This window comes from Myotis davidii, unplaced genomic scaffold (genome assembly GCF_000327345.1).
Source record: "Myotis davidii unplaced genomic scaffold, ASM32734v1 scaffold168, whole genome shotgun sequence".
In the NCBI taxonomy this organism is placed as follows: domain Eukaryota; kingdom Metazoa; phylum Chordata; class Mammalia; order Chiroptera; family Vespertilionidae; genus Myotis; species Myotis davidii.
Genome location: NW_006383016.1, coordinates 87,174 through 97,176, shown reverse-complemented (window position 1 = coordinate 97,176; position 10,003 = coordinate 87,174). Strand labels below are relative to the sequence as shown.

The following is a 10,003-nucleotide window of genomic DNA, read 5'->3' as shown; positions in this document are numbered from 1 at the left end:
ATTTTCTGTTCCCATTGTGACTTCAGTAGCATGGTGTGGCAGAAAGGCCACTATACTAGAGGCCAGCAGTCTTAGATTCTGGACCTGAGTTTGCTGTTCTGAAAGGCTGCACTTTCTTCACCGGATAAATCTTTAAAAGTAGAGTAGTTTCTAAGGTACTGCTAAGTCTAGCTAAAAAATCCGTGACTCAAATTGTTCTATACCGAGCTGAGGAAGGTAATTTCCACAGCACAGTTAGAATACAATCATAAGTTCAGGTTAATGTAAAAAAAATGAGAGAGATATGAGAGCGATTAGGCCCTTAAATTAGAAAAAGATAGGGGAGTTTTGTAGTGAACCAAATTCTCCTCACTTGAACTTGTTTTATTGGAAATGGGATGATCTTCATAAACTGATTTAAGTTGGATATTACAGTTACAAACTGTAATACCCCAAGTTGTACATAAGTAGTATAATATTATAAGTGTAATATTGAAGTTTGAAATGCTCTTTATCTTCCATGCTTGTAAAAAACTCATAGTTGGATATTCAGAATAGTTAAGTAACATGGTTCTCTTTTACTTTTTAGGATTTAAGTGCCCTGTATGCTCAAAATTTGTACCCTCAGATGAAATGGATTTACATCTTGTGATGTGTTTAACAAAGCCAAGAATAACCTATAATGGTAAGTCCTGTGCTTTAATGTTTTAAGTGAGGATTACTTAGATTTAATGAACTTCATGTTGCAGGTAACATTTAAAAGGACAGGAAGCACCACCATGAGCCTTGGAGGCCCACTGGTGCTCTAATTAGGCCTGGTGCTTTAAAGGGTTGTACCATTATTTCCTGACCACAATGTCTCTAGATATTCAAAACCCTGGAAGAAATTTTCCATGTGGTTTTGGTACATTTTGAAATAGACTTGAAAAAAAAAATCAAATAGTTCACTCCTGATTTTAAATAAATGGGATAAAATAAAGGAAAAGTGAGAGCTTTTCCCAAAATTTCATGAATAGAAGGACAAACTTCAAAAGTGTATGAGAAATTTTAGATTTTTCAGATGTACAATTTGGTTTGAAATAGAATAAGTCGGAAGAGTACCAGTAAACAGTTAATCCAATTGATAGGTTGACTTAATTCAACAAATGTTTTATGAATACTCTCAAGGTATGGTGTTAGGAACTTGAGATGAAACTGACTAAAACAGAGATGGATCCTACAATCTGGGATCCATCCAAAGGTTGATCAGCATAGGAGCATTTAACAATCTGGGATTTCTACTCATTAAAAAAAAATGTTGGGAGAGGTAGAATTTAACACTGAAATGGTCATGTTACTTTGAGTAGCTTTTTTTTTTTTCAAATTGGTTTAGGAGTCTCTGATAAGATAGTGTTTCAGCCACACTGTTATAGTGGTGACAGTAGAGCACTTTTTCCCATTCGTTTTCCGTGAGTAAGTAAAAAGTAGGGTTTAATAAATGTACCTGTTGATTATATCCATACCTTTTTATATTATGAAATTGAATTGGCTACTTTGCATAATCTAGTTGCATTTCAGTTACTTAAGAAATAAAAAGCATTTCCATTTTACCTCAAATTTGAGGTAAAAGTGATTGGGCTTTTTCTTATCTTTACTCCATTATCTTATTGTTACTCTATTATTATGTTTATTATCGGTCTCTTTAAAGTAAATATCCTTAAATCTTAATACTCTCTGGCCTTGAACTTTAAAAGCACAAATATATTTCTTTTGACCATGTGAAATAGTTGTACACAGTCTTAGTATTCTGTACATTTACTTTTTGTATAATATATTTAGAAAACAGTCTTGTGTGTGTCAATATTTGGCTAAAGTCATTGAAGTTTTCTATATCACTTATTTGGTATCTTAACCAATAGGTAGTCTTGGGGATACTGTAAACAAAAGATTTAGGTTAGTCAGAATCTTTGAAATAGACCCCTTTTAGTCACCTGGACTCCTCACAGCTTTATATTTGAATTCATAGAAGTTGATTCCTTAGAGAAATATGCATCTAAATTGTGTTGTTAAACAAAATTCAGCTGAATACATTTGAAGATCTAATTGACTTTATTCAGTGATTCAAGAATCAGGCAGCATCCCATCTAGCGGATACTGGGGCTGTACGTAAGAAGGGCTTTTATAGGCAAAGGTGGGGCCAGATAAGGAAGTTGTTAGGAAAGAGCCAATAGTTTCAGGCAAGGTCATCTTTCTTTGCAGCGGTTCTCAACCTGTGGGTCACGACCATCGGAACACACAGATAGCATATCAGATATTTACATTATGATTCATAACAGTAGCAAAATTACAGTTATGAAGTAGCAACGAAAATAATTTTATGGTTGGGGGCCACCACAACATGAGGAACTGTATTAAAGGGTTGCAGCATTAGCAAGGTGGAGAACCACTGCTTTAGGGGAAGATGGGTCTGTCTGACAGATTACCTCATTAGTGTTGATCAGCTAATTTCAGATTGACTGGTTATAGGTTACATTCCTGGGAGAGGCTGAAATTGCAATTACAGTGGGGCCTTGATTTACGAGTGTCCCGACTAATGAGTTTTTCGAGATATGAGCCGTCCCTTGGCCAATTTTTTGCTTTGAGTTGCGAGCTAAAATTCGGGTTATGAGCCAGCTTCAGATACCCCACCACTAGTTGGTGCAGCGAACATCACAGTGAACGCCACAACATCAGCCCAGCATCACGTGTCTTACTCGTTCACTGTTGCATTGACATATGAGTAATTTGAGTTACGAGCTCCGTCACAGAATGAATTAAACTCGTAAGTCAAGGCCCCACTGTACGTGAGGTATTAAGCCTTGATTTGCTGACTTGGGACTTAACACAAGTGACTCCATCTTGGCCTGTTGTCTCTTTTTTAACAACTCAAAAGAGAATTTTATTCAGCATAGTGCTTGTTAATTTATACCTTTTGCAGCCTTATCTAAAGTAGCTAGATCTGAATTTTTGAATTTTATTTGTTATATGTATATTGACTTAACTATACAAACATTCACAGTTAGCAAGGAGAACTGGACTTGTTTTTCATGCTGGATATATTTATAGTCAAATTCCAGAAGAGTATGAATCATAGAAATTTGAATATAAGTTGGTAATATGGAGTTTCAAATTCATACTCACAGAGATGATAGTCTAAATGTTAGACTAGCCCACAACAACTTAAAAAAATCTGTGAATATATCAAAATACCAAGTCCAGTAACTAAAGAACAGAATTGACCGAATAGGCGGAAGCTCCTCAGGGTGTAGGCAGCTGGCTCAGCAGAGGTTCAGATAGGAGGTCTAATGTGATCACAGAGGGAGTGATTCAGAGTGTTGTGAGTGGTTATCTACTGCTGGTGGCATTTTGGCAGGATGGGAAAAATTTCAAAATGCCACAATGAGTGTCCGTATGTATAGGCTGCCCTTAAATCAGGGACTGCCTATCTCATATACCTTTCCCTCTTTCATGTACTTCCGTTTATGCACCTAGTAATTCATTGTGTCGTCTGTGAACATGATACAAATTTTATGAGCATACTCCCTCTTCATTTCCTTTTCCCCCTTCTTCTAAAATGTTTAAGGACAAACCAAAAACATGAGATAAATATTGTCAGCAAATTCTTAGTCTTGGTTTTGTTGGTTTTTAAACTTCACTGGATCTTAGCATGTTTTGTGTCTATTATAAAGTTCAGTTTTTATTTTAGAATTCTGTGATTGAGGGCAGTAAGATTTGTATTTAAGAAAACTTTTATTTTTAATTGGTATTATTTGTGTGTGTGTGCACTTGTACCTGGAGGAGGGGTAGCTTGAAATAAGTTTGTCTTCTGAGAATTCATTATAAACTCATGTAGTGAATCAAAGCAGAGCCATTTCAAGTCATCAGAAAGAAGATGTTAAATTGACATATTTGAAGAAATACGTATTGAGTCATTTGGAAGGGAACTTGTTCTGTAATGAAAGTGAGTTATAAGGATCCCACCTGTGAGAAAGTGCTGTCACGCTCACTGGAATGTGGAGGTAGATTGCAGCGGGCGCTCTATTCCAGTGTGCTCCTGAGCCTTCAGGTGGCCTGGCTTTCCGTGTGCGCTGGTGCAGGCAGGAACATGCTTTCTCCCTCTGTAGATACTGTCTGGCTTTTCAGCCAGTTGTGGTTCCCATTTTAAGTTATAAACTTGCTTTCTGCCTTACATACTACATTTTCTTGGTTTTAAGATACACATCCTTTACCCCCCATACACACACATTTTAATGTTTCTGAGTTCAGGATGTTTTCTGAATGGGCATGTCTCTTATGAGTGAGGTTAAAAAAAAAATGCCAGCAACGTCCAAGCAGAATTTTAAGGAGGTGATTATTGCCTAAGTTTCTGTGAACTTGCCCTTCTGTGGAAGATTTATGTATTTTATTTTTTTTGTAAGAGAACATTTATTTGATAAATTATAGAGGTAGAAGAAGTAATTTCTAGAAGAAATGTGCTTAGGAAACAAGTTACAGAGGTAAAGGAAGGGCCAGTGGAGCTTGGGAGTGATGAAGCTAATAATTACAGGCCTAGAGGGGTGGGGATTGGGGGGAGGTAAGGGAAAGGGAAAGGCAGGGATGTGTTCCCCGGAGAGAGAGTGCCAGATTTCTGTTATTTGATTTGGTGCCTGTGTGCATTTATTTGCATTGGTGATTTCTGTGGTTGAGTTTTAAGTGTGATTCCTGGTTGTAGTTTCAAATGACTTCATAGATTATAGGGCGTCATTGAAGTGAAGTGATTTTTTTTTTTGTACTATAAATTGGCTGTCAAGCCATGAAGTAAGAAAATTAATTCAGTAGAAAGTGTCACATCTCTTATTCCATATTATGGAAATTGCAAAGTAGACAGTGTCCAGAAGAGGTTGGCAAAACTATTCTAAAACCTACATGGGATTTCTATAGAAAAATAGTTACCTCTGTCAATGTACCACAGCTGCTGCTTCTTCTTTTAATATATTTTAATTGATTTCAGAGAGGAAGGGAGAGAGATAGAATCATCAATGATGAGAGGGAATCATTGATTGGCTGCTTCCTGCACACTCCCTACTGGGGATCGAGCCCGCAACCTGAGCATGTGCCCTGGACCAGAATTGATCCTGGGATCCTTCAGTCACCAGGCCAATGTTCTATCCACTGAGCCAAACCGGATAGGGCTACCACAGCTTCTTTATCCACTCATCTACTGATGGGTACTTGGGCTGCTTCCAAATATGGCCTATTGTAAATAATGCTGCAGTGAACATAGATGTGTATATTCTTTTGAATTAGTGTTTTGGGCTTTCTCCATCAAATTCCCAGAAATGGAATCTATGAGGCAGAAGGCAGTTCCATTTTAAATTTTTTGAGGTAACTCCATACTGCTTTCCACAGTGGGTGTACCAATCTGCATTCCCACCTGCAGTGCACGAGGGTGCCCTTTTCTCCACATTCTTGCCAACATTTGTTATTTGTGGATTTATTGATGATAGCCATTCTGACAGGTGTGAGGTGATCTTACCTTTTGTGATAGTATGGATGGATCTGGAGAGTATTGTGCTAAGTGAAATAAGCCACTCAGAGAAAGACAAGTACCATATGATTTCACTTACATGTGGAATCCAAAGAACAAAATTAACAAAGTAGAAACAGACTCCTAGTTGTCAGAGGGGGGCAGGGGTAGAGGGGCTGGGTGAAAAACGTGAGGGATTAAGGAAAAAAAAACCCACACAAAGACCTCATAGACAGACAATAGTATGGTCATTACCAGAGGGAAATGAGGGTGGGGGAAGGCAGGAAAGGGTAAAGGGGGGGATATATGGTGATGAAAGAGACATGACTTGGGGTAGTGAACACACAATACAGTATACAGATGATGTATTATAGAATTGTACACTTTAAACCTATATCATTTTACTAACTAATGCTAGTATATTCAATTTAAAACGTAAACTGACAAAAATAGTTACCTTCTATTGAAAGTGAACTTGCGATTAAAAATAAAAAATATATGAGGTGTGAGTCAGCAGATGTGATTAGAATTAGCACCCCAAGAACTTTAAAACTATAAATATATTTCCAAATCATTAAAATCATAAAAGGATAAATAAGAAATAAGTAAAAACTAAGTATGTGTTTACTTTATAAAGATAATGGATCAGAAATGGTCATAATAAGAAATTTTACTGTGGTTAGTCTTATCCAGTTGCCAGAGTTATACATACCTATGGCACTCAAATCATTTTTACGCCTTTCTGTTAACATAGGTATTCAAAACACCAGTTTACATTTAAAATGTTCTTAGCAGCATTACTTACATAGCTAAGATCTGGAAACATCTCAGGTGCCCATCAGCAGATGAGTGCATAAAAGAACTGTGGTGTATTTACACAATGGAATGCTGTGCAGCTGTGAAAAAGAAGGGTCTCTTACCCTTTGTGGCAGCATGGATGGACCTGGAGATTATTATGCTAAAAGAAATAAGCCAGTCAGAGAAAGACAAATATCACATGATCTCACTTACATGTGGAATCTAATGAACAAAAAAGTCCAGAGACATGGCTGCATGGAACAATCTCACAGATTTCAGAGGGAAGGGGAGAGGAGGGGAATTGGGAAGAGATTAACCAAATAATTTATATGTATACTAGAGGCCCCGTGCACAGATTCGTGTACCAGTGGGGTCCTTCAGCCTGGCCTGTGCCCTCTTGCAATCCGGGACCCCTCGGGGGATGTCAGAGAGTTAGTTTCGGCCCAATCCCCGCAGGTTCACCGTTGGGGTCCCTTGGCCTGGCCTGTGGAGATTGGGCTGAAACTGGCATATTAGCCTTTTATATATATAGATATGCATAGCCCATGGACACAAACTGTAATGCCTTGAAGGCCTTGGTTGGGGCAGGTGCCAGAAGAAGGGGGGAAATGGGGGACATCTGTAATACTGTCAACAATAAAAATAAATATAAAAAGCTTATTTACAGACCAGTTTGGAGAATAATATGATACTTTATGTGGGAAATGGTTATGATGTGCTGGGAGGAGGAAGTTATCACAGAAGCATAGGAAGAATTCGGTTTAGTGATTGCTGGACTTGGGGAGGGAGGAGTCACCAGGACTGGAGGATTGGTGGTGGAGTGACTCACTTTGTGGTAGAGAGCGTAGGAGAGCACCTAGCTGTTCTCCATAACATGCCAGGGATCGACCTTTCAGATGTAAAAATTATGAAATGTGATTTTTTTGAAGGATTTTTCTCAAGGAGAGGAGTTAAGGATTTTACAGAGGGTCATTGAGTATTTTGTTCACTTCAAGAAAGATGTTAGAACTGTTAAAAGAAATGACTTGTGAATATTTTTTCAATGACCACTTATTGCTTGTACAACGTTTTTTTTAAAAATGCCTTTTCTCTCCTCCCCCTTCCCCCGTAAGTCACTTTGGCCCTGATAATTCAGAACACTTCCTGGATTTGTCTAGAGTGGCCTTGAGAAGTATCTCCCCAGACACTCACTTAGGGCTTGGTTTCAGGGTAGGCTCTGCCTTTGGAGAATTGTATTTAACTCTTAACATCTTAACAGTGTATTAAGGTAATGTAAGATTAAAAGTAAAAAAGAAAAATATTCTAGATAGTCTTATTCCTTTGCCATCTAAATATTTATAGTATTTATGATTTACTTCATTTCTTTCATTTTCTGCTAAACTGATTTAGGTATCTCCAGTGTTCTTGATCCTTCAGCACCTCCTAGATCAGTGGTTCTCAACCTTCCTAATGCTGTGACCCTTTAATACAGTTCTCATGTTGTTGTGACCCCCAACCACAAAATTATTTTCGTTGCTACTTCATAATTGTAATTTTGCTACTGTTATAATCATAATGTAAATATCTGATATGCAGGATGTATTTAGGCGACCCCTGTGAAAGGGTCGTTTGACCCCCAAAGGGTTGCGGCCCACACATTGAGAACAGCTGTCCTAGATGATAGTTACTTTTATCTTAACCCCTTTAAACTGTACTCCTTAGCATTCACCTCACTTCCTAGCACTTCCCGTGTAATGCTTTTTTACTGAAAAAATCTTTGACACCAGTTCTTGGTTTTGAAATACCATTCTCTGGTAGAGAGAACCAGGGCTCCTTGAAGAAAGGGTTAGTTCTAGGCTGGCGATCTGTATTGTCTGAAAGCCAGGAGTTGCTCAAAACCAAAAAGATGAGATTAGGTCCAGGGACACACAGAACAACCTGAAAGAGATCCCAGTGAACAATGTGAGCAACACAATTAATATGGCATGGTATTGGATTACAACCCAGAGTATGAAATAAATATATGCGTGGATCAGCCCATCAATAAATCATACAGAAGTGTAAAAGATTAACCCGAGGCTTAATCCTAAGAGGCAAGTCATTTATTTCTTCAATAAAAAAAAGTTAATGTTCCCATTTGTTGTATGTTTAAGATTTTTTTTCTTCCAAAATGTTCTAAAGTGCTTTCTAGAAAGATTTTTAAATATCCCCAGATCACACTAAAACATACTGTATGTGGTACGTGTATAATTTGAAGTACATAATATTAGTGTGTTATCAACATTATAATAGTTGATGAAACGGATTTAGGGTGATGAGAGCCACTCTTAGAAGCCCCGGGTTTTAGAGGGAAAATGTGAGTTAATTTTGTTAGGTTTTATATTGTGGAATTCTCTTAGTGAGGGTTCCTATTCTTACTCTCCAGATACTTATGTTAATTAAATACAGTGTACAGATGACTGCACATAAAGTATAGTTTATTATTCATTAACATAAGACTCAACTGGACTGTGTGTTTTACCCTTTATTAAATCATAAATAACTAGGGAAGATACACACAGTTTTATGCTCAATGCTGCTTTTTTTAAAAAACTTTATGTCTGGTATTTTATAGTTTTGTTACTGATATGAATGGCATTTGTTTTTACCATTTGAATTCAAACTGTTTTTGCGTAAGTTTTTTCAGGTATCTTTTGGTTAGCTGAAATTCATCCGCATATAAATCTTTTGAGAAGAGCTCATGGGAAATAATACCCTACTTACTGCATGTTAAATATTGCTTGTCTGTAATTTGTTTTTGAGTAACAGACTACAAAATGCCCAAGTCACTGCAGCAGCAAACCCCTGGCTTTTGGGCATTTTCTTTGTCCATTGGCTGCTCATTTGTTGTTTTGTGTTTTCTCTAGTCTCCTGAGATCTTGTGTTTCATTAGCTGTTCAAAAAATATTTATTGTGAACTTACTGTGTGTAAAACACTGTGCTACTTACTAGAATATGCAAAATCTAGGTTCTGTTCCCTCGTAGAATTTATTCTTATTTCTTTAATACAGAGGTTGCAAAGTGTTGGCTACATCTGTTTCACAGACATTTTTTTGTTTGGCTTACACAGTATCAAAAATGTTTTTTGAATCAGTATTTTGAAATTAAGAAATATCACCTAAAAACTTTGCAGCTAGCTCCTTTCGATATATAATGCCTCTTTAATAAGACTGTGTACCAATTTACCACAGTTACCTATTAATCCCTGAAACCAAAGCCAAATTCAGTTGGCATTTATTGTCACAACTGGGCTGTTTATAAACATAGTTTTTTAAAGATGAGCTACTTTAATGTTTTCTGGCAACTCCCCTTTAGGCATTTGAGTTTATGATCCTTGTACATTATTTATCACTCAGCCTGCTAATTTTCTTACAGATCAGGTGGAAGAAGAAGGGAAAGACCGAACACTCTAGTCTCCATCAACAAAAGCAATAGGCATACATACTTGAGTTGACCTTTTTCACTTTACTTCAATAAGGTGATAGGTAAATTTTTTTATATTTAAATATTTTTATGTTCACTAGCTCTTTTATTTTTAATCAATATTAAAGACAATGTCAGATGTAGGTATTATGACCTACAATTTATTTGAAGAAGATGAAGAAGTTGGTGCCAAGTTCAAGCCTCTTCTTTTGCCATGAGACTGCCTTCTCATTTGCTTGTCTCATTATGGCCTCTCAGCAA

General features: G+C 37.1%; 1 non-coding gene across 2 annotated transcripts in view; it reads left to right on the top strand.

Annotated features, from left to right (window-relative positions):
- The first annotated feature begins 574 nt into the window (after positions 1–574).
- Positions 575–10,003, top strand: part of LOC102774765 — a 20,124-nt gene continuing 10,695 nt past the window's right edge. For both annotated transcript variants that reach the window (XR_001512388.1, XR_001512389.1), the window contains exons 1-2: positions 575–664; positions 9,695–9,804. This is a non-coding gene — a transcript (uncharacterized LOC102774765). The remainder of the gene's footprint in view (positions 665–9,694; positions 9,805–10,003) is intronic.